Here is a 25,167-nt window from a genome sequence, read left to right on the forward strand (position 1 = left end):
AAGCTGGACAAAGATTACATTGAATAAATGGTGAATGTGATAATATCTCTAGGTTGAGGCCACAACAGGCAGAACTTTGAGACATAAGACCAGAAAATGCCCAAGGGCTGCATTCCTCAAAGATAAACACTCGCACAAAAACAAGTGGACTCTGAGCTGTAGGGCCAGCTGATTTACATCCAGAGTCAGCATTTCCTTTGAAATGTCAACTGCTAGGATTGATGTCACCACAATGTTTTGATTAGTCAGACACACTGTGGTCTGCGCACATGGAACGCAGCATCTCCAAAGGCGTAACTGGTAGTTGGTACAAAAGTACTGTGGTGTCATCTATGCTACTGTGAAAAACAAAACAAAGCAAAAACAAACGCTCACAGTTTAGGTGAAAGAGATGCATTCTGAGAGTAGCTGAACCTTGTGTTCACATTTCAGGTTTGTGAAAGAATAAACCCCAGAAAGGAAACAAGAATATTACAAGGCAAAGTCATGCAAACTTTCAAACTCAGTCTTTCCCCATTAACTTGGTGTTGGTGTCACTGCATTACAGTAAAGAACCAGATTATTTGGGGAAAACGGTTGTAAACATAGGAAAAAAATATGCAAAATCCACAGATATAGTAAGCACAGTTCTTGGAACTGTTAGTCAGACATGCACCATCTTAATATAATCAGTTTTAATTGTGTTTATTTTATAAAGCACCTTTCCCATCAGACAGGTGCAGAGTAACATGCACATCTACAAGATAAAGCTGAAAACTTTACACATTATATAATACACGGAAATATATCTATTTACAGGAACATAAACTGAATACTATTCATGTGCACTCACCTGGGCAGCAACAGCTTGAATGTAGGAACACAACTTTCACACTGCTGGTCACCATCAATTTTTGACAATCAATCAATAAAAAATATGTAAGGGATAAGCGGCAAAGTATTAAATATGACTGTTTTAATAGACCTGCCATTGCTATGTCCTAAACAATATGGAGACGTGAAATGAGGGGACCATGTAGAAAAAGTATTGTCATTTGTACATGGTGTGACCGAAATCTATGCCAATACCCTTAACTGAAAGTCTGCAATGTGCACTATAATCATGTCTGAATTGTTTGATTTGTAATTTTAAACTGTGGCGCAGAGGGGTAAAGTATGGAAAATATAAACTGTATTGTGCTTTTCTCTTGGAGCACTTTATATCAGTTGGTTATTCTGGGTTGTCGAGCATATTAGAAAATGCACACTGTATGACACAAATGGAATCGGACTGCTAAAGTGTACTCATTTGCACTTGCAGGAAGCAAAGTGCAATGTGTTAATTCACTCAAGTGTAACATGTGGCACACACAGCTTTGAAGCTCACTGGGGCAGAACATAAAACAACATCAGCTTGTATGTAATATCTAGACATGATCTAATCAACAGTACAAGCTGTCAAAGATCCCACATTCTACAGTAACCAGTAACTTATGCGGAAATATTTTAGGCTAGTTTTGGAAAAGGTGAACAGATACACCCTTAATCCTTCATTGAGTGCTAGAAATTTCACCTCTCACATTCAACTCGTGATTTCAAAACTCCATTTTCTAACGTGCCTCTTTCTGTTAGCTATATAAAATTTTCCACTCATCTGCCACAATGACAATGTTAAAGTAATCCGCTCTCACGCTGTTGTTATTTTTGTTTGTTTTCTTTCTCCAGATGTGCTTCCATAACACTAAAAGAGAGCACAAACAATCATAACATACCCAGAGACTTGGCAGCCAAGGAGCTGGCAAACAGAAGTGATCAACAGGGGAATCTCTGCCTGGCACCAGCTTAACTTAACCCCCCCCCCCCAGGCTTGTCAGCTGATGTGCGCTCAGAACAATAAATGCCTGTACTAAGAAGACTGACAAGATATCTTTCTAAGAAGTAGTTCATCAAACCGCAACAAAAGAAAATTAAGAATACTGGGCCAATTCTGTTACCGCTCTAACATAAGTAACATAAGTTAGAGCTCTGTTCAATAAACCAGGATGAAGCACCTTAGTTTCAGGTTACTAACTTATCCATCCATGTTCCAAAATCAATCCGTTTATGACTCCCAAGTTCAAAATGCAATGGTTTCTTTACTGACACAAATGGAAAAGTGTTAATGTAAGCAAGATGCTCAGTGTGACACTGCGAGCTTGAAACAGATTGAACCAGAATCCTCTACTGGAGGCTCTTGGTCGTTACTTAGACCTGAGAGGGGAGAACATAATTTTCATAAGCAGGTACTGTTAAATTATTTTACCTTTAACTTTTAGGTAACCGTGAAAGAGTAAACCCCAGACAGGACACAAGTTCATCATAAGGCACACTTGTGTATTTTCTGCCTGTGCTGTTAATACTTTGGCTGAAAATCCATCATTTATACACACAGACAGTATATTATATGTACATTCCACTTCCAAAATGACATAAAGTTGTCAATTTTTACTTTTATGGAAAACTGGATATGAAGCATTATCACCTATAAAAAGCTTTTAAGATGTACATAGACATACCTGTTTTGTTTTATATTTTAAGAGCACAACCACTGCACTGTCTAATCATGAGGACACACCAAGCAGAACCAGTAAGTATTATTACTTTACAAATAAAGTCTTTTTTTGCAAATGTAATTTTTCTGTGTATATAGTGAAAACTTCAGGATAAAAATCTTTACAAGTTTATATTTGTATTTGAAACCAAACACTTTTAAAACCATACACACATCCAGGTTCTAAAATATAATCACCATCACTTGTCTCACAGTGTCATTTATACTTGAATTTGGAATTTAACTCGAAATTTTGCTTTTAACTGCTGTTATCACAAGTAAAAGAATGCTAAATCACTGTTAGGAAAATCCAGAAAGACAGACATCCCAGAGATGGGACTGTTTCTAGTGGTCTAGTATATTCCTGTGCTTCTTCACTAAAGAAAGGTTTCATTTCTTTTTGACTCGACTTTATTCAGTATAAAAAAAAATAGCCCATGTAGATGTTCCAGTTTTCAAAGTTGCTACCTTTTTTTACAATATTTAAGTTAGCCATTGGAGCAATACTTTATGTTGTTGTGATACAGTATACAGTGTATGACCTTATGTTTGCTTACACTGGTGAATAGTTGGTTGTTGTAAAAATGGCTGGGATGATTTCTTACAGTAACCTTTTGCTTCCTCCCACAGTTCAAAAGGGATGCAGGTTAGGTACTTGCAATTCTAGATTGTCCTTAGTTTGTCTGTGTGTGTTCACCTTGCAATGGTCTGGCACCCTGTCCCAGGACTGTTCCTGACTTGCACCCACTTCTTGCTGGGATAGGCTACAGCTTGTCCATGACCAAACATATGCATAAGCGGGTAAAGAACATGGATGAATGGATGATAAAGCTTACAAGCAAAACTAATAATTAGTTATTAAAATCATTCATTTCACATTTCATATTCCAATACTACTTAATGCAGGCCACGGCCTATTCTAACAGCATTGATCACAAGGAAGAGACCTCCCCTTGAATGTGGACATATTCACAAATATACCCACACAAATATCAAATCAATGTAGAGGCAACAGTAAACTGCAGGTTTTTAAGAAGAGGGAGAAACTCGGAATATTCAGACTAAGCACAAATGAACAAGGAGGGGAGCATGCAAAATTATACACATAACCAATTACAGAATTTTGTGTGTATCTGCAAACACTGTTAATGGCCATATACTATACAAAACAAAGACTGATTGGGTGATTGATAGCCTAAAAGTTTTTCTCTTTAAGCATTAAATAATCTTGCTCCTTCATATATTTCAGATCTCCTTATCCAGGTTTCCTCGTCTAGGTCACTTAAATCATCTTTACAGCTTCTATTATCAGTGCCTCATTCTCGGTTCATATGGAAAGGTGATTGAGCTTTTGCAGAGGCTGCTCTAAAACTCTGGAATGAGTTACCTTTATATCTCAGAACTGCCTGCACAGTTCTGGCAATTAAAACCCATCTAAAGACTAATTCTTTTTCTCTGGCTTTTGGAGATATAGAATAATGTTTTTGGGTTTAGTGTTATTTTAGAAGTGCTTATGTTTTTATATTTTAGGTTTTACAGTTTTTGTTTAGTGCTCTTGGTTTTTATTATCTTATTGTGGGTTTTATATAGCAGTTTTTATTTTGTTTACGCGGTACATAACTTTGTTGCAGCTGTTTGCTGTTGTTAAAAGTGCTTTACAAATAAATGTGAATTTGAAGACTAGTCATCCTTGACAAATTATAACTGGGATGTCTGACATATTCATCCAACAATGGGAGTGTGCTATCCGAGAATCAGCAGGTTTTCTATGCAAGCGAACTGCATTCTCACACAGCAGACTTGAGAACATGCATGATCATGATAGCAGGCTGAGTGACAAAAGTTTATTAATCTGCTTGATCAAATCCTTCATGATTTTGCTAATTTTCTTCCCAATATTCTGTTTCAGAAGTTTGTAAACTGACAGAATGCTTAGCATTGCAATGCAGACACCACTTGTGCCTTAAGCAATTAGATTGTTAAACTGAAGACCAAATTAAAAAAAGCCATTAAATATATCACATAAGGACATTCCTCGTATCTGTGACTTACTGTTCCTCCACCCCATCCAATCTCTTTTTAAATCACCTGCATTTCTGCCATTTAATTAGAATTTAAATGGCCATCTTAGTTTCTCATTATGGGATAAGTTTTTTCATACTCTAGTTGGCAAATCATTGCAATAATTTATTTTACAGAATTTTTTTCTCGATTATGAGGTCTTGGAACGACTTTAATAAAAGTCCAGGTTTTTTGACAGACTCAACAGTTTGCGAGGAGTACAATTAGAGTAGATCCAAAAACCAGTTTAATTAAGATTTGATTAAGACAAACCATAAAATTAGACATTCATTCCATCTTTATAAATTATATTACCAATAATGCTTTATAAAAGAAAAAATATTAAACAGTCCTGTAATGGTGAATTTTAATGATGACTCTCTATATAAAGATCACTAACTTGGGAAAAGTTAGACTAGGAATATAATATACAAGTAATCAATATCTACCTCTTTAGTCAAGTCAAGTGGCTTCCGTCCATACACATGCAAGAAAAACAAAAAAACGTATACTATAAATAAATGTGTAACTTGTGAATTTCCCCTTGGGGATTAATAAAGTATCTATCTATCTAAATATATGGTAAATGAGTAGATTGACTGACTTTCTCCAACCCGCTATATCCTAACACAGGGTCACGGAGCCAATACCACCCAACACAGGGCGCAAGGCAGGAACAAATCCCGGGTAGGGCGCCAGCCCACCGCAGGGCACACACACTAGGGACAATTTAGGATCACCAATGCACCTAACCTGCATGTCTTTGGACTGTGGGAGGAAACCCACGCAGACACGGGGAGAACATGCAAACTCCAAGCAGGGAGGACCCAGGAAGACAACCCAGGTCTCCTTACTGCGAGGCTGCAGCGCTACCACTGTGCCACCGTGCCGCCCTGAGTAGATAGTAATAACTTGAAATAAACAGTAATAAATAAACAATAAAACAACAAATATAACTATTGGACTGCATATAAATACACTACTAGGGGCAGATCTGGTTTGGCAGCACATAGTTCTGATTTCAGAAAGCAAATGGGTAGAAGCTGTCTGGATGCTACAGAACCTTCTGCCAGATGGAAGTGGGACAAAGACACCACAAAGCTGTAGAATTTACCAATGCAAATGTTCATAAATGTAAGATGATTTATTTATGGTCTTTTTCATCTGTTATGGGTGTTGTATTACTGTCACCTGTCTGTAGGAGACTTACAAGTAATGTCACTATTCAATGTACACAACACAATAAAAGAATTTGCATCAGAAGATGGCAATAGAATTCTTTTGAAAAAACCTTTTTGCAAAGCATTACCCAGAAATCAGTTTTATTAATGGTGCATGATAAAACACTCCACAGCTTACCAGACTGTAGGCTTGAGATCATACTTTGCATGGTGCACTAGACTAGCTCCAGAAGTCAATTATACAAAGGTGTAGTAACACTAGGCAATAAGATTGTTCCACTGGTGTCATGTGACCACTATGTACAATTTACGATTTCAGATGGCATTTTTGGTGAACCCAAATAGTAAAGCTTATACTGCCTGCAAGGTTGTAAGGCAAAAATAACAGTACAACTTAAAAAGGGATACAGCACTCATGGTGCGTATCCTCATAGTTCAAAAATACATTTTTTAAAAGAGCAGAGTGCTTCTGAAATTATGATGAACTCACTTAGCCACAAAAACTGAATGCTGTTAGAACATCAAGTGTTTTGCAGTAACTTAGTTACTCAACACGGGATCTTCCGTGCATAGCAGTAGACTGAGACAAGACAAATAAGGCTCATGGGATCTGAACATTCTCTAAATGTACAGATATTTTTATCACACAAATAATACTCTTAAGAAAAATATTCTGGTGCCAAGTTAAAAACAACATAAGTAGTTCAAAGGTTTAGAAGAAACCGGAATGAAGTTCACTTTAAATTTTTCCAAATTACAAGGAAGAAATCTCGACTAAAACACTTTGACCGTGAAATAAGCAAAATGCTTATGTGGGCCTTAACTACTGTTTCCATTGCCCGGATAGAGTTACAGTATACAATTATATTTTCAGAAGTGTTAGTATTCAGAAATGATTACTAACTTGCCTGGACAAAATGAAAAATACAAATCTTAACTGGTTAATAAACAAATTTATTCAGTGCTCACAAGACATCCAACTTTCCCATTTTTAGACTTGTTAGTTCTAATTTAAAGTAGAATGAAGAGCAATACAAGCAGCAGCAGATGTTATACGAGTTCTCTAATGAGACAGGCTGGCACTGCAAATTACACACTCTGAGAAATTAATGTTATGAATTAAAGACAACACATATATGTGTGTTTATACACTTCAATCTAGAGAGGCTAAAGATAACACAAGTGCAAAGCACCACTGCTTACACATTTCTACAACTGGGACACTGGCAGGTAATAAATAGGTCAAACAAGTCAGTCCTACATTTTACAGCCTAAAGTTCACCAAGCAGGGTCATGCTTCCTTCTTTACACAATTCCTTTACCCTGAAGAAATATACTTGTGCCTTAAAAACCAACAAATGCATCTTGACTAGAAAATGCAAACTCCACAATGAATAGATTCAAAATTGGGTTCTAAGAACAGTAAGAGACCCTGTGATGGTCTAGTTTGGCCCCATGCCAACTTCATAAACCGTTAACCAAATTCAACAACATAACATTCACAGATTTGCTAAATGCATTTCAGAGTTGTGGGGACCCAAGGTTATCCTGACACTACTGTGCGCAAGGCAGGAAATACCTCTGGAAATGATGCCAGTAAGCTGCACTATTATTAAAATACTGTATACAGTAAATTGTGTTGAAAAATAATAGGAACAATATTCATACAAAATATATTTTTTAAATAATATTCATAAACAGAGGTGTAAATTACCAAAGGGTGTTGACACCAACAAATGATGGTAAGGCCACTGAGGGTGATCAGAATATGCCAACTCACCTAATGTAGTCCAGATAGGCCCTGGCTGTTCAAGACACTAAACTGGATAAGCGAGTTTGTCAGATATGACATGCAATGCTTGAAACTTGTGGAGTTTGTATGTTTGGAATTAGTAAAATATTATTGTTATCATATTAATATAATTTTATATGTGCTCTTTCAAACCATTTTTTAAAAATGGTTAGCATGCCATTTCCAATAAACATAACAAATACTTAAGAAATGTATCAAATTAAAGAAAAATTGAGAGGCTTAAGTGCCACAAGCAGCACCTATACTTAAGCAATGTAACTAGAATTGAGCAAAATCCTATCGGTATTTGGAGCAAGCCAATCTGGGATGAGGTAAGATTAGTTGCAGGGCACAATCACATTCACTCAGAGTGAGCAAATTTTGAGTCAAGTATTCCAAAATAAACATATCGTTTTCTACAGATCTGGCAATAAGTAGGGCCATCGTAAATGATATAAAATGTCTTACTGGCAGCGATGCATGTTCTAGCTCAGGGGTAGGCAACGTCGGTCCTGGAGTGCCACAGTATGTGCAGGTTTTTGTTCCAACCCAGTTCCTTAACGAGAACTCAATTATTGCTGATGAAGCACATATTGCTTAAGTGACATTTTAATGCTTCATTTTAGTGGTCTCGCTTGTTAAGGTTCTCCAACCTTAATTGCTTATTTCAATCTTAAACTGCTGCATTCAGTGTTTTAATTGCTCCTTATTAGCAATAAGATGTAAAAGACAAAGCAGCCAGCAGTTCTCCAGTTAGCTTTTTTCCAATTACATCTGTGTGTGTTCATCATGCACGGTTTGATTTAATAAAACACTTAATAGAAAAATGTGACAGACTGAAAATGATCTGTTTTAGGCTTCAAATCATTTGGATGATATCCTTGGAAAGGAAAAAAATCTACGATATAAAAGCCTTACATTGCACAGACTAACAAGCCATAAAATTAAATAAGGTCTGAGATTGGCAATGATTGGTTTCTAATTAAGCAATTGGGTTGAATGAAAACCTGTAGCCACTGCGGCTCACCAGGACAGACATTGCCTACCCCTGTTTTACATCTTATTGCTAATAAGGAGCAATTAAAACACTGAATGCAGCAGTTTAAGATTGAAATAAGCAATTAAGGTTGGAGAACCTTAACAAGCGTGACCACTAAAATGAAGCATTAAAATGTCACTTAAGCAATATGTGCTTCATCAGCAATAATTGAGTTCTCGTTAAGGAACTGGGTTGGAACAAAAACCTGCACATACTGCGGCACTCCAGGACCGACGTTGCCTACCCCTGTTCTAGCTGGTGAAGATTTGGATCTACAGTACTACACCACTGCAGCGCAATCGAGGTGGGCCGAGGAGACGGGGACAAGCTGCAATCAAAAGGTCAGGAAAGACAGGGTGAAGCGCCATGTACCTCCACTCCTTAGACCTGCAGACAGCAAAGCTTCTCTGTCTTGCACAACCTTCCAAGAGCCCAGCACAACGTAATCTACCAACTGATGCCAGTCGAGACACATTCCCCAAAATGCCTCCCCGCATACCTCGTTTTCTGCAGCACTTTCTACGGCGCTTACACCAGCATAGGATAGAAGTCAGGGAACATGCATCTTGTCTGCAATGGTGAGGGGTGCAAAAAAGTCCCAGAAACACATCCAAAATAACATCCAAAGATTCATTATATGAGTCGGCAGCAGACCTCTAGATGTTGAAAAGGGTTTGCTAATCAATGAACAATAAACAAATGAAATATAATAAAATAAATAAATAATAAAATAAATGACAATAAACGTGTAATACACATGAAAAAAGTAAACAATCCTAGAGCACATAGCAGATGGCGGGTCGACCAACACACTGGCACCATCTTACTTCAAAGGTGAGGTTATTGTGTGCACATTGTGAGACATTGATTAGCTTGTTTTGATGTCACAAGCTTGATGGTTAGTAGTACAAAACTGGAACACTCAAATGGACAAAGGCAAAACTACATCAAGTATTCTAAACAAACTGCAAATATCGGAGATTAACTTCACGATGCTTCAAAACAGGATCCGATGGAAGCAGTTGTCTTTAAGTCACATAATTAGTTAAATAAAGTCTACGTATACTTGGTGCTAAGTATTTTCTATCATTTTAAATCAAAACATTGATTTTTTTTTAAAAGAATCCAATTTAGTGAGCACATCTCCAATTAAAGACACTATTATGAAAACATAGAAATAAAAAGCAATTAAAAATAAAGTAAAATTATAACAGATCAGAGCGGTAAGAATTGATTTTGAGGGATTTCTTTTTGAATTTCAGTGAGATTAAACTAAGAAAGGGTTACATAACTCAAAATAAAGGTAGAAGAGGGAAATCCCCAAAACTTTCTGTACCTGTACTAATAAAAACAACACTAGTCATGTGGACGATCTTCTACCACCAAGATGGAAGAAATGTTGAGTATAGCATCAACTGCCTGAGTGCTTAATAAAGCCAATGCAAACCAAAAAAAAATTTACATCACATCTCAATTACTAAGGATGTCACGGTGGCAGTACTCACATGGTGGCAGGTTCACATCCCGTGTCTTCCTTGAGTGGAGATTGCATAGTTTGCATGTTCTCCCCACGTCTGCATGAGTTTCCTCCCACAGTCCAAAAGGCATGCTGGGTAGGTGAATGTCTGATGTTAAATTGGCTCCAGTCTGTAGTTGGTGTGAGTGTGCATGTGTGTTTTTGCCCTGCGATGGACTGCCACCCTGTCCAGGGGATTGTTCCTGCCTTGCGCCCTATGCTAGCTGGGATAGGCTGCCGAATCCCCCGTGACCCCGTTCAGGAATAAATGGGTTAGAAAATGACTGACTGACATTAGAATAGACAACATTCCAACACTTAATCTACGTATTGACATCAAAAATTAGTGATAATATCAACAGATCATTTACAATATTTATTAAATGATAGAGCAGTTCAACACAAATATTTTTCATATTTGATATGTAATATTTGAATTCTAGTGCTTTATGGAATATTAATGTGAGAAGGCATTTTGTTTACAGCTGCCAGTAAGTCTGATGGTAACAGGTAAAGCTTCATGTTGATTAGCACATAGAAGTAGAAATTTGTTGTCTTTGCAACCCCATTTCCCCCTTTGTGAATTGAACACATCATATCTGGGAGAGGAAATATATTACACCACAATGTTGGTCGTTTAGGGAACCCATTGCGACCCACTACCATTATAAAACAATGGGAACTCACAACCCACCACTTTTGGCTCAGAAGCACTGCCCCAGAGTACAGTATACCGATAAAGTCTCCTGAAAACAATGTATCACAGATTCTTAGATCATATAGAAGATTTTACAGTGTGAAAAGCCCAATATTGTCTCCAATTCTAATATTTGCCTTTAATGTAATGATTTATATTTTATGTCAAAATACAATCCTGTAATATTTTGGATATCAGTAGCATATACACTTGATTTTTTATGCCTGAAACTGAACGAAGTGCACAAACGGAAACTATGGCAAAATCTGTTATGAGACATGGTACTCTAGCAGGACAAGGACTCCAAACAAACTCATACTACAGTTGTCTAGTCAACTCCTACTAAAAATAAATGAATTGGCAGGTATTGGACTACCTAGAGATGTGAGATGCAAGAAAATACAACAATTTATTTACTGTATAGTCCAAAAATCACACAAGGAATGCTTTAATGGACTTTAACAGGCCCTAAGTTTTTGACAGCAGGCCTTGACTCCCTAAAATGGAAAGAACCAATCCACCACAAAAAAGAAAAAAAATTTAGCAGGGGAAATTTGGGAATAAATCTTGGGAAATATAGGTAGGTTACAGTTAGGTTAGGCAAGAGATGGGTGTAGAAGAATTGGGTAAATACAACACACAAAACAGAATACAAGTGATCCTCTTCAAAGAATTCTGTATCAGTCTAAACCAGTCCTCATTCAAGCAAGTGCTCTAGCATTTTCAGTTTCATTTTGATGGTGGAGAATGTGATGGTCAATAAAAAGTTCTATATAATAAATTCAGATTCTGTAGTGTAAAATAATATAAATGTTAAAAGACTGAAGGGGAGTTAAGTACTGTACTATACAGGTAAACATTATACATATATATTTGAAAATGTCACAACAGGGCTCTCTTGAAAAAAAAAAGAAAAAAAAAAAGTAAATTTATGACAAATGAATAAAAGATAAATGCATATCTACAGTATAGTATTATACATACTGAAAAGATGTGAAATACATCAGCATCAGGCCAGCAACACTCTCACCATAAAAAAAACAAAAAAAGTCTGTAATAGGCTGCATTTTCCTCTCTAATTCACACATAATACAAACTACTGTAAGTGTTTACTGGGTTCAACAGAAATCCAAAATAAGAAAAGCAAAATTCACATGAAGACAGTTAGGGTCCAAATGACTTCTTTTTTTTCCCTTTTCAAATCTCTTAATATCACCACTTAAAACTAACGGGATCTGCCACTAATCCATTAAGGGAATCAAGTAATCTCGTGTTGACTGGGCTGCTTGACTTCTATTTAAGATTTCGTAATCCAAATCCTATTCTAAATGTACTCTTTTCTGAGGTTTAATCAAAAACTGCTAAAAATGCCTTATTGGAAGATTTTATTAAAAATCGTAATTGTTTCACATTTTGTGATGAAAGGTGATCACAAATTTTGTGTTACTTCTTTCACATTTAATTCATATATAGGCAATACATATTGTATATTTGAATAGATGTGTACTGTCTTCTGGCATCACAGAGATGAGCGTTCTTAGTTTATTTAAAACACTACATGCATGCTCAGTTATGTTTGTTTATATTATGTTTATCAAGAATATACCTTTACAATCAAAACTATGCGACAACGCAACATATAAATAAGCATAAGAGATCAATCATCTACAGTACATGAAACAGCAACCCTTGTGACAAAGCAAGCAGTTGTCTTTACCGACTTGCAGCTTTAGAGAATAAGAGTGCCAGCTGAAGGTAAGTGAAGCCAAACTCGAGGCCCAAGGGCATGACTCTCTCACTCTTTCCCCGTTTCCCAGTTTAATTCTTTCCATTGCTGTTTATAGAAAAGGAAACTATGCAGCATGTGTGAAACTGAATAACAGCACATATGCCAAACAGCTATGTAGAAGAAAGGGTATTAGGTGATAGAGAGAAAGAACAAGCAGCATATTCATATCAAAGGACCATTAATACAAGTGACAGCCAGGAAACAAAACTGACATTTGAAAAAGTATTGTAAACTAAGGAATGGACTTCTAATGTAATCCATTCAGGTGTCTTGGCAGTGCAAATACAGCCAGTATTCTTCCTTCAACTTAAATGTTAGATACTGGATAACTTTGAAATAATCATATTTAAGCCATCGTTATATGACATGACTTACCAAAATGCCAGTAGATCAAGTTAACAATTTAGTATGGTGGTCCTTGTATCACGGGAGAAAGAATACAATCAGCCCGAGGTTAATTCAGGACAGCGAGATTGTTTTCAAGGTTTGTTTATGTGGACTTTTCATTTCTTTTATTACTTCACACTCTATTCTCATTCCATGAAAGGAATACTATGCATGATGCCAAGATTGACTGGATAATCTTTAAACTTTAAGACAAAATGTAATATTTTTTGGCACAAAGTTAATTTTGTTCAATGGGATTTTAATCAGACCAAAAAGTCCTGCATTAATTGGAAATCCAATTAGATGAAAAGGCATGTAGATCCATCACCATTATACACCATGTACTTGCTAATGCTGATTCAGTGTTGGCAGTAGAGGTTTAGTAAAGCTCACCTTTTGCAACATATTACCTTGTGTATACACAATTTTGGCTGATTATTTAATCAAGCATGGCAGCATAGAGGATGGTGCTGCTGCTTTACAGATCCAGCATCTGGGTTTTAAATCCCAGGCTGCTTACTGGCCATGTGGATTCTGCACATCTCAGAGTGTATGTCCAGGGCTGTTTCCTGCTATATGCCGAGTGTTGATAGCATAGGCTCCAAATTTCTGTGTCCCTCAATTGGATTATGCATTTTTCAGAATGTTATGTTACATCATTTTATCCCAACTTCTATTTCTTGCTGTACCATATTTGTAGAATTTGTTTTAGACACCCTTAGCTTTAAGAAAAATGTAACTAGGTTAACAATTTGGTATTATAAATAGAACTGTAGTGCACAATATCCATAAAATGTTAATCTCTCCCTATTAGCACTGAATTAATAACATTATGTATACTGAGGCTGCTGTGGGCTGGCTGCCCAGGGCTTGTTTCCTGCCTTGCGCCCTGTGTTGGCTGGAATTGGCTATGAGCGGACCCCCGTGACCTTGTAGTTAGGATATAGCGGGTTGGATAATGGATAAATGGATGTACAAGTCGACCCTTGATATACGACCGGCCTGACATGCGAACAACTTGGTTTATGACCAAAATTTTTGTTTTGAATTACGACCAACGTCTTGCGTTACGACCCGAATGCGGTCACGTGTACCCACTTGTGTGATTGTAAACAAACAGCCGAGAGTGTTCGTAAGCCTCAGTCGGAGCCCAGATACTTGTGTTTGTGGACGTAATTTCGGTCAGTGGAGTGATTTATGTAATTTACTTCGATAATTGCTAAGGAAGGAAGAGAAGGTAACGAAGGTAAGGAAATTGTGCGGAAATATGAGAGTGGCGTTCGTGTGACCAATCTCGCTAATATGTACAGCATGTCAAAATCCACCATCTCGACAATTTTACAAAGAAAAGATTTGTATAAGGAGGCTCCTTCCAAACAATAACCACCTTCCATTTCATTCTCCTCCTCCTCCCTTCCTACAACCCAAAGATGTCAAATTAAATGGTGAGTACAGTATGAAATTGTTGTTTCTGGTAGGCTAGGCACTTTTTATAACTTTTTGGTTAGTACATTAGAAAAATTATTGGTGTTTTGGTAAATTATGCACATTATACAACCCTTTTTTATTATGAAAAGGTTAAGTAAGTGTTGCTGTGGGAGGTTCGGAACGCATTATGGGTATTTCCTTTATTTCTTATGGGAAAAACAGTCTTGATTTACAACCAACTTGAGTTACAACCAGCCCTCGCGAATGAATTGAGTTCATAAGTCAAGGGTCCACTGTATACGGAGGAGAATTGTATTAATAGAAAATGAATACCCATATTAAGCTCCCTCTGACTTCTTATGTAAATTAGTTATGAATATTCTGCCAAAATTATGTCAATTAACAGTCAAGTCTTTTTTAGACTGCTCCACAGATTGAGTAATCACTAGAACTGTATTGTATTATTTAATAGCGAAACACTTTGTGGAGCTTCTCAAGTTCCTAAGTTGTTATGTTTTGAGTAAGCAGCACCAAGCCTACACCTCTGAATCAAATTGTTGGTATCTAGTGTCCTCAGTAAACAGTTATGAAGCACAATCTTATTCTTTGTGTACACTGTAGGACTGGGATACACCACCAAGTAAGTGTTATAACTACATTCACCCCTTTCCATAGCCAGCCAGCCATTTTCAGATCCAGTTAATCCAGTTAGGGGTTAGTTCCTGTTTTGTACCAGCACAGCAGGGATATGCTTTGTCTCTTTAAGGGTGGGTTGAAGGCTTACCGCACATCAGTCATTACTGACATCCTTGAGCTGACTTGGTTATCTTGGACAAGCCAAAAAGAGAAACGTCATTGTAATTAAGAATACAGCTGTATGACAATCACTACATACATTGGTTTGTGTTTTACCACAATAGAGAATGTCATGTTTTCTGCAAGCCTCTATAGAGATTTCAGTCTCCAATATGCACCTCCCAAAAAGGATTCTTCAAATGCTTCTCCTATTTATTCCATGGTTTTGACTTTCTCCTTGGCAAATTTTTCAAAGTACTGTATTATTTAAAGCCAGATTTTAAAATATGTGATTAAAGAAAATGGTGGCCCAAATTTGCAAATATAGAAAACAATGAAAATCAATTTCTGGTGAATATTCAAAGCAGAAATATAAAGGCTAGTTATATGGCAAATTTCTGGCTTTAATACTTTTGATTACTTTCTAGACCTTCTTTTTTTATGTCTTCACAAAACTTTCATTTTTCCATCTGAGCCTTTTTCTTAGCTAAATATTATATTCTTTTGTAACATTTTCTAACTAAATGAAACAACTATATACTTACACATACATTGATACTTTCTCAAACCAGTTAAGGAGTTGCTGCTGGACTAAAGTTTATTCTTGCACCACTGGGGGCAAGGAAACCATGACAGAGTGCCAGTCTAATGAAGACTAATAATACAATAAATACAAATTGTGTATTATATATTATTATATATTAAGGTTTATTTTTAGATGCATGTGTTACTTCTCTTGTGTAATTATACTTCTGTTCTCTTTGTGTTTTTTTAAAAAAAAAAAAACAAACATTATTATAGGTCATTTGCTTGCTAGTCATGGTCCTCAATCTGGTACATTTCAAGAGAAATGTTTAGCACTTAACAGCCACAACAGCAAACTATTTTTTTATCCCCCACAGAGCCAATTGGCAAGAAAACCCTTTCAAATGTGTTCCATGATTTAATGTATTAGGGTGGAACAGCACTCACCATGACTGTTTTATAGTCACTGAGTCCCAGGGTTGAACTCCTACCTACAAGTAAACAACAGTTCATTTGTTGATGAATATGGTTAGTGGAAAAGCCAAGTATCCAGAGTTTGCTTCTGCTTTGAACCCAATGCTGCTGTGGTAGGTTAGGGTTTGTAGAGATTGTTGTGCCCCCGAAGAGGCACAATGCACAGGTACACTTCCAGTGTGTATACAACTATTTTTACCTCCCCAGCACAGCAACTACTCCTAAAAAGCTTTATAAATACCTTAAAATACCTTAAAAAACCACCCTAAAAGACCCTTCTATGTATTAATAATCTGTTAAAATTTGCATAAAATCTTTAAAATATTTTAAAATTGCAAAATCAACAGTTTACACTAATTTTGATCTAAAAAGGTCTAAAAAGTAATCAATAAAGGTAAAATACTGTATCCCAAAGCTTTAAAAATAATACCCTTGGGTTATAAAAGTATATGCTAACTAGGGCTAAAATAGGGATTTTTTAGGGTTATAAAACAGGAACATACTAAAAGCCAGGTCCAATCTTAAGATGAGACTCCCCTACTGATTAACATTAGGGACCCTGGACAGATTCACCTTACCCCCACTGACTTTAAGTTCAGAATTTGCAGTAGGGGCAGGCCAATCTAAAACAACAGGAGGGACAATCTTAAGTTTAGGTGCTGTTTAATTCTAAAATTCAGCCCCAAACTAGTATTTTAAGATTAGGGCCCCAGACAGAGACAGGCCCACACACCATGAACCTTTAAGGTTAGTATTTGTGGTGGGGGCAGGCCTATCTATATCCGAGGCCTCCAAGAGTCAACTAACCTGATTGCTGAATCCCTGGTCAAAATTGCCATGGCCGATGGTGATCTTTTTAAATTTAAGTGGGCACATGGGAAAATCCCATCTACCCGTTTCTGATGTCTTTGTATGGCTGCATTGAATTGCTCAATTCTCTGTTGAATCGGGCCCTCATACACTAAGGGAAGCAAGGATAGATAAAGATCAGCAACAGGGAAACAATGGTTCATGTCTTCAATTAACCGGACAATTGCTTTATCGAAGTAAAATGTGCCGCCCCGTACAATGCTGTTTAGGCCTAAAAATGCCACAACAATGTCGGCCGGCACATCACTTGAGCGTTTTGCCAAGTCCATAAACTGTTCCATTGTCTGACCATGCAGAAAATTAAAAATCCATCCAATGCTGCTGTGGTAGGGTCCGGATCTCAGCAACCCTATAATTGACATGTATGTTCAGGAACTAAATGTTATGAAATAGTGCACATACATTATTCTTCAGCTCTTTGCCTTATTAATCCATAATGTGGTCATGAACGTGTTGGGAATCAGTCATAACTCAAATACAATCCATCAAAAACAGTAATGTCTAGAAACACACTGTTGGTGAGTTAGGTTATAAAAGAACCAGGATATGGTGAAAGACACAGTACCCAAAGAATGTGGCCTAGTGGGGGCATAGTTATGGCATGAAGAATGTTTTGTGGCAAACGAGTCCTTGATATGAAAAAAGTCAAATTTGATAGCAATGGAATGTCTAAGCATCCCTGTTGAGCATCTCTTCACACTAATACCTTCAAAGGGGCCTTAGATAATGCTCCATGTTATCAGGCCAGAGCATTCTTGAAATGGATGCAGGTACTTGATAGTAAACTCACCTTAAACAAACACTGTCGCCAGATCTTAATTCAATCAAGCATCTATGGGATGTGACAAAAAGTTATTAGGAACAGAGATCCACCACCAGCTCCTTTCAAACAGCTATGAGACCTATTTCAGCAAATACTGGGCAGAAGCCATGTGCTGGACTTTGACATCTTTTCAAGTTCAAACACTGATAAATTAAGGTTTTCCAGGAGGAAATTGTAACTAACTTCATATTAGGCAGATATAGGTAATAAAGTAATTAGTCTGTACACATTAGTTTGTGAAGCTGCAACTGTAGCTAGTGGTGAAGATTAAGCAACAGTCAATGTGTTACAGATGGCTTTGAACCTAAATGCTTCAAAGCTCACTATATGCTTCATACACATAGATGGTTAACTTACATAGACTCGTACACAAAAACACAAAATGTTAACCTATACTCAATAAAGTTTAAGGAAGAGTGAGGCCACAACATTCCACAAATACTGAGGCTTGAATTTCATCCAAGCTGCACTTTCGCCGACATTTGGTGAGGGTGCCACATTATAGGTGAGCACCGTTTCTGGTCTTTTAACCCCAACCCTAGTTCTTTAAAAAGAATTTGGTTGCTTTATGGAGTTTAAAGGTTCTTTACTGTTGTGCCTTTAGTAATCCATGGTGATTAATATTCATTAATGTTTTAATTTTCTAAAATGCTTCACTATTTTATCAACTTATAATTAATTTGTTATTATTGTGAAGCATCCTGAGAGTATTCTAGTTATACAGTTTTAACTATATGTTGTTATATAATAGTTATATAAAAGTTATATAATCAGAATATTTATTTTGTGTTTTTTTTTTTTTGGATGCCCTGTCCAAGGAAGATTCTGGCCTTGCACCTGATCCCTCCAGGACAGATTCTTGTCTCCTGTGATCTTGAAATAAATAAAGCAGGCTTAACAATGCATATCTATATATATTTGTGTATTATTATTATTGCTAGATATATGGCATAATTTGTGGTTAAAAAAGGAAACAGGCTAATCATCTGTGTGCTGCTGACTAGTTGACAGATAATAAAGAAGCAGTAACAGCACCATGAGTAAGCAAGTTCAGAAAACGGATAGATGCATGGATGGTATTATTTCAGATTATAATATGATTTGTTGAAAATATGTTCGTATATGATTAGTTAGTTAGCTTAAAAAAAAAAAACTGTTGGCATACAAGTGCAATTGAAAGTTTGCCTTTGACAAGGCAAGAGGCATTTCTGCTGGCCATAACCCAGAACAATTCCTCCTTGTCCACTGAAGAGGATAAAAAGAAATACTTGTGACGCCACTCTAATATTATGCTTTTCCACTTGATTCCTTCAGCTATTTATTTTTTGGACAAAAAATGCAGAGGCTTAAGTTGGACTAAACCTCCATCCCCACCAGTCATCAAGAAAGCAGTACCAAATAAAAATCAATGGTTTGATTACACCATGAATTTAAGCACATAAAATAATCAGTTTAATGTCGGAACCAAACTTGACTATAGAGTGGAATCATCTGTACTGAAAATTAACCTTACAAATGTTGGCCACATCATGAGATCAATCTCCTTGATAAAACCAGCTTCCCTTGGCCTCACAATGTGGCTCAGTACTGGATGTCTACATTTACCATGCTGTCGGAGGTCTTTGTTATCTTAATAGATACTAATCAACCACACTGTCTGTTCAGGAGCATTTTCTAGCAGAGTACCCATTCTGACAAATGCATAATTCTTACTTTTGTTTGAAAGAAAGAAATCCATAAGTACACTAGAAAATAGATGGATGTGGATAGATCCTATACCACTATCTTCTTTGTGGTGGCCAACGGGATGACATTTTTCTGAAACTAAAAGAATAAAATTCAACTGAGAATCAGTCCAGCTGTTTTATAATATATGGCTGCCTTTCTGGGATACACACCTCTTCTTTTTCTTCTATAGAAATCTAAGCACAGTTACCTACCCATTGGGCACTTTTCTCTTTTTATGTTTAATTTAAAACCCTAAGCAACACAAATAAATAACAAAATGGTTTAAAGAGGGTCAGATTTTATAAACACATTTTTTAAGAGGTAATCTGTGCACTTTATAAAGCTGACACTTTGGATACAACATCAAACTAATGCAAAAACATTAGTTCAAAGACAACATGTATTAAGTAAGTTTGGTATTCTAAATTGCGTATGTGCATCAGTGAACCCTGTGATTGACTTCCAGCCTGTCCAGGGTTGGTTCCTGCCTTTTATCCAAAACTGCAGATAGGCTCCGGCACCCTGTGAACCTGAGATGGATTAAGATAGTTTGAGCGTGCATTGTTGCATTGGCTCAATCATTCATAAAGCTTCCTCAAAGTCCTAGGTTTGACACCTATACACAAAATCTGTGTGGGTTTTCTTTGAGTATTCCAAAATCATGAATGTTAGTTTTATTGGTAGGTTTAAAATAAGCTCAGTATGAGTGACTGGAGTGTGCACGAGTGTGCCTCTGACAGAATGGCATCCCACATAGTGTTGATTTTTGCCTTGTACCCAATGCTTCTGGGAAAGACTCTGCCTCCACTCAGCTTTGTAAATAACTACGAAAGTAAACAAATTGGATGTCAGTATGGGTACAAGCTTATAATTTGTAAAAGGTTCACACTGTTCTCATTAGATGTTATCCCTTTCCTAGATTAAAGAATTTAAATATGACCAGTTTAATTTACCTCTGCCTAGGCAAATAGCTGCTTTGCTGAAAACAAGAGAGAAAGCATAAAAGCTCTAGAACACAGAATGCAGACTTGACAGTTCTGACTGATAAAACTTAAACTCTGTCAACTCCATTGGTCATCTAAACTCCATTCTATTGGAAGATCTGAAATCTCACCACCCCTCTAACTGTCATAAATAAAAGTAACCCTTGACTCCTCGCTCAGTGGGCGTCTATGCAGCCTTAACCCCAGCTGACTGTTCCATTGTGACATAAACGCTGTCCTTCATTTTACACACAAATAAGAACCTAGTGGCCTAAGTTGCTGCATGGAATCTCTAATTTCAACTTTAAAAAGGATATAATTAGTGCTCACAGTTTTGAACTTGTCAGACTTTTATTATGTTGTTTAAAACTGATACACTGCAGATAGGAATTCAGATAAATAAATAATAGTTTACAGCTAAACATAGTTAGGATAATGGATACTATGAAAAAGACTGATATACCATTGAGAAACTTGTAATGCTAAGAGTCTAGAAAGAACTGTGCTCTGAATATTTATAAGAAAGAAACAAAATAAAGGCAGTATGGTGGCACAGCAGCTAGAAATTATGTTTCACAGGGAATTGATCCCAGTTTAAACCCAGGTATGGTGCTTATAGTCAAGGTTTCCTCCCACATGTTTCTAGATGGATAGGCAACACTAATTTGACTTTGTGCTATTGCATTTCTGTTAGGATAGATTGCTGCTTTCTGTATCTTGGCACAGGAAAAGATAAAGTTCCATCTGTTTGTCTCTTCTACCCAAGATGTTTAGAAACATGTAGTGGGGCGTGTATCTCAGCTGGCTATGGTACAAGGCAGGAACTAATGCTTAATGAGACCCCGTCCTTCACAGGGAACACTCAGATTGGCTTAGTACAGTACAAGGAGGTGACAAATCACATCACTGGCAAAACTGAGTTTAATCAATGCAGGTGTAACACAAGCATGTCTGCTCAACGTTTTTTTTTTTCTAATTTGTAAGATGAAGTAGTGCTTAATAAGGCTCACCAAGGCGAAGAAATATCGTTTCTTTATAGTGATGGTTATACCGTTTCCGTTACTTCACTTTGTATCAGGAATACGGACACTATTTAAAAAAATTGGGTCAAATAACACAAACTTCATTTTTCTACGGGTTCACGTTTTTTCCTGAATTAACGTGGTGGTAGTTTTGGTGAATAATAGCCTTGCAACTTAAACATACTCTAGTAAGAAATCCCGTTCGTTGTTTCCAAGCATGCTCAGTTGGGACGCCAATCAAAATTTACAGAAAACGCAGCGGTACCTGCGCAGATGTTGCAATGAGCACGTGATTGTGTCATTGATATGGACATTTCCGAATACTTCACAATTGTACATTGCGAAGTGTCTTTAATAACAGGGTGGCACGGTTGTTATTCACGTTTAATGTATAATGCGATCATAATAAGTAACCCCACTTTGTAACCCGTGGCAGCATTCTGATTGATATACTTTAGCAGGCATTATATATTGTAGCAGCACGGATAAGTAACATTCCAAAGGCCGAATAGCGGAACCCCACCTCAAGACCCCTCGGCCAATCAAATACCCCTGCGCTCGTCAAAACACTGCTTAGTGCGCTGCTAATCCTTGTAGTTTGACAAAATGACAGTAGTTGCACTCTGTTGGATTTTCCGCTTAGCTGCAGTTCAAGTACTGCAACAGAGAGGTATCATCTGCATACCAATTAAACAAAATGCATTACCTATATACCGAAATAATAGTGTAACTCCCTATTGTGACCAACCCAGATACACTGCGACTCTGTATTCCAGCTACTTACCAAGTCGGTTGGCCAGACCGCATATGCAGTAAAACACCCTTAGCTCTGACCGTAAAATCAATCAGTCAAAAAATAAAAAGATTTACTGGCTGGACAAGAGTACATTAAACACAGTTAATCCAGCAGCGGTTTCTCATGCAGCACAAGCTAGGACAGTTGCAATGGCACAACATTCCAGATCATCGAGTCCGATCGTTTAAGGTAAAGCTTCTCGTGACAGACTGGGCTTCTACCACACAGCATTCAAAATAGGCTCTTCCAAAATGCAAGACCACATACTACAGAATCTGTCCCCGACTTTTCTGTAACTGCTCCAAATCCGAGCCCAGCACATACTTTTTAGGAGACTCGTTCAAACCACTTAAATATCACATATCAGTCTCATCATGCCGGTACTCCTCAGTCAGATGCTCTACGGTGCTGCAGTTGTAGCCATATCAGATTGGCAGAGTTCGCAAGCTGGTTAAATGCCCCTCGTATAATTCCCATAGTTAGCAATCAATATATTCTGTCTAATCCGATGCCAAACAGGCACATCAGCTGCCAAAAAAGTACCTGATGCCCGATCATCTTTCGCTACTCATACTTACCGCCCGAGCAATCGCGAAAAATTCTTGTCCCCAAAATCACACTCGGCAGTACCCCAAGTCTTACCTGAGAATCAATTGCTGCCGCCCCACTCCATCAGTTTCCAGTTTCACAAATTCACACCTCCCACTTCCCTGACGCCATCTTTTTTGTGACATTTGGCCCCCATCCTCACGCCCAGTTACTTTACATCGACCAATAACCGGTTTCAACGCCCTTGCACCAATTCTTCTAAACCTGTCCAGTTCTCGAAGCTCCTGGCCACGCCCCTCGCGTGGTTTCCATGTCCCTCCCATCTCTGATGTTTATCTACTAAACTGTGACGCCAGGAGGATTCCGTGTCGCTGGCCCAGCGCCCTGTCTGCGTGATGTCATTAAGTATACAAATATTACAAAGCACAGGGTTTTCTCTTCTACACTTTGGACCTATTTGTGACGTGAGTGCACCATAAAAATATTATTTACATATATGACATTTCTTATTATTGGAATTAGTGAAGGGCTACGCCAGCGAGCTTCTAGAAAAGAAAAAAAAAAAAACAGATTAAGGTCATTCCCACACTGAAAGAAAAAATAGAAAAGTAGGTTAGAGTAAGAGACACAGTGTTTGGGCTGTATAGGCTTCATCCGGTGTACCAGATAAAGGATATATTGTCCGTCACCAGCCTAATTTTCAATTTGTTTAACACGGAAATAACCAATTTCCATTTATCCTCCCATTATCCAACCCGCTATATCCTAACTACAGGGTCACGGGGGTCGGCTGGAGCCAATCCCAGCCAGCACTGGGCGCAAGGTAGGAAACAAACCCCGGACAGGGCGCCAGCCCACCGCAGAAATAACCAATATGTTTCCCCTCATTGACTCTGTGTGGCTTTATTGCTACAGTATACAACTTTAACCACACAACCTCTCTTCATTTCTAATAAATGAACTGATAAATCATTATTTTGATAAATACTTATTAATAATTTTGATTTGTTACAGGTCTGATTATTTCAAAATAAGGTAAATATCGAAACAGGCTGTATGTTTTGCTAGAAAGAGCTACTTCAGTTCAAAACAGGCAGTGAGCGAGCGCTAGACAGAATAATGCCCAAGAAATAAGGCCAGATTAAGACCCCTGTGGGCCCAAGGGTGTTGAGCTCAAAAGGACCCCCCCCCAATTACTCCCACTAGAGACAGGAATATGCTCAGACATTTTGAGCATTGCATATGTCAATAACCAATAATAATCATGTAAACTACACCTTCCTTTTGTTCATTAGTGCTTTGTAATGACAGAAATAAACTATGGGAAATGCAACATTGCATCTGCGGAAAATCAACTTAAGATAACAACAAAATGAATTTGTATAGCACATTGTCATATTCAGAATGTAGCTCAAAGTGCTTTATAAAATGTCAAAGAAATAGTTCTAAGAAAAGAAGAATTAATTAAATTAGGTAAGAATACAAATGAATAAAAAACATGGGCTTACATAAAATAAAATGGATGTACTATATAATTAGTAGAAAGGTATAGGTCTTATACAGTATATTTACTATCATATTCTAAGTCTCTAAATTGATACTTGTTAAATTTGTTTTTATTTAGTTATTTATCGATTGATTGATTGACTGTATTCTTGTTTATTTATGTTTCAGCTGCTATAGGCATTTGAATTTCCTCATGAGATTAATACATTTTATCTAATCTAATCAAATAAGTGCAATGATATGGTCAGATGGCCAGGGAGGACAGAAAAAAATAAAATATCATCAGTTAGCTGGAGAAAAAAAACAAAATCTGCAGAGGTTCAAGGCTAGAAGACCACCCAACCCCCACTGAGAATTCTACCTGACATAAATGCACTTATATAATTCCTCGTTGTTTCCAGGCTTCATCCCAGAAGATTCAATGCAGTTGGTCTCGTGTACAGTCGGGTCTCCCACCTTCCGTCTAGTATCACAGGCAACTGCATAGTGCCTCGATCACATGGTGGTGGTGTCACAACATACCACCACAGAAAAAAACGGAAAAAGAAACATGAAAAGTAGAGACTTGTAATGATTGAAAATATGATATGTATATTCTATTAGGAGTAGAACTAAAATGTAGCTACGGTAAAGCCAA

General features: G+C 37.3%; 1 protein-coding gene across 2 annotated transcripts in view; it reads right to left on the reverse strand.

Annotated features, from left to right (window-relative positions):
* The window catches only part of lipeb (lipase, hormone-sensitive b), a 54,124-nt gene extending 30,902 nt beyond the window's left edge, over positions 1 to 23,222 (reverse strand). Inside the window, exon 1 of one of the 2 annotated variants that reach the window (XM_051920626.1) lies at positions 23,118 to 23,222. The gene's annotated coding sequence lies outside the window, so the exon portion shown is untranslated. The other variant, XM_051920627.1, reaches the window with a different exon arrangement.
* Positions 23,223 to 25,167: the final 1,945 nt, after the last annotated feature.

The sequence above is a fragment of the Erpetoichthys calabaricus genome, chromosome 17 (genome assembly GCF_900747795.2).
Source record: "Erpetoichthys calabaricus chromosome 17, fErpCal1.3, whole genome shotgun sequence".
NCBI lineage: Eukaryota > Metazoa > Chordata > Cladistia > Polypteriformes > Polypteridae > Erpetoichthys > Erpetoichthys calabaricus.